The sequence below is a fragment of the Tupaia chinensis genome, unplaced genomic scaffold, assembly GCF_000334495.1.
Source record: "Tupaia chinensis unplaced genomic scaffold, TupChi_1.0 Scaffold144389_1, whole genome shotgun sequence".
NCBI lineage: Eukaryota > Metazoa > Chordata > Mammalia > Scandentia > Tupaiidae > Tupaia > Tupaia belangeri.
In genome coordinates, this window is record NW_006204249.1 from 75,307 (window position 1) to 76,648 (window position 1,342).

The following is a 1,342-nucleotide window of genomic DNA, read 5'->3' on the forward strand; positions in this document are numbered from 1 at the left end:
ATGGCCATGCTGCAATCCCTTCTCCTTCATTCTCTCAGGATTTGGGACATGCACTCACATACACACGGCATGAGTTTCAAGCTGCCAGTCCAGGGCTCAAACTATAGTCAACTACATGGGAGTCCAACACCTTAATCACTACACCACCTGCTGGCCCTGGTATTTTTGTGGTTTTAATTTGTATTTTACTTATAACTAATGATGTTGAGCTTCTTTTCATACAATTATTAGTGATTTGCATATCTTGTCTTGTGAATTGTTTTCAAATATTTTGTGCAAGCAATAAGGGTTGCTTGTCTCATTATTGAGTTGTAAACATTTTTTATATATATTCTGTGCATTAGCTCTGTATCAACTATGTGTTTTACAAATTTTTCTCCATTCTGCAGTTTGTGTTTTTTTCCTTAACCATGTTTATTAAAAAGTATGTCTTGTGACCAGTAAGTGGCATGGCAGTTAAGGCGCTGGACACTTCCACATGACCGACCACAGTTTGAGTCCCAGACATGGTAGCTTGCATTCTCATGTTCCCTCTCTCTCTTTCTGTGTGCATTTCTCTCTCTCTGAGCAAATTAAAATAAATGAGTGAGTAAATAAAATTAAATCATTTTTTTAAAAAGTACATTTTATGGGACCAGCAGATGGTGTAGTGGTTATGTCACTGAACTCCCACATAGTTGACCAAGGTTCAAGTCCTGGACCCTACAGCTTAAAACTCAGGCCGAGCACATGTGAATGTGTGTCCAATATCCCAAGAGGAGAATGAAAAAGAAGGGATTGCCACATGACCATCTCTCCACGGGGTAATTTATCACTTTCTCTGTCTCTCTGATGAGCACAACCACCCTATAGCAAAAATATCTCTCAAAAAACGAGAGTTTTAATCTTAATTGAATCCATTCATAACTTTTTTGCTTTGCTTTTCATTTTATATTTTATGCAGCCAGATTTTTGTTACTAATCCAATTTCATAAAGTGTTTTTCTGTTATTTAAAAAAGATATTTAACATTTTTACCTCTTATGTTTAAATCTTTATTTAACCCTTGGATATGATGTGATGTAAAACTTAAAGTTCATTTCCCATTCATGCCATGTGGATATCCAGGTGTTCAGTTACACATGTCAAAAAACCCATCTTTTCTCCACTTAATCATCTTGGCAATTTTGTCTAAATCCAATTTTATTTATCTAAATCCAATTTTATTTATTTATTTATCTGTTTAATCCCATAATTGGACTCAAAGTTTCATAGTAGATCTTGAAATAAAATCAGTCTTCTGAATTTGATCTTGTTATTCAAAATTGGGAGTGATTCTATTAATAATAGGTCTGTCTTTCCCT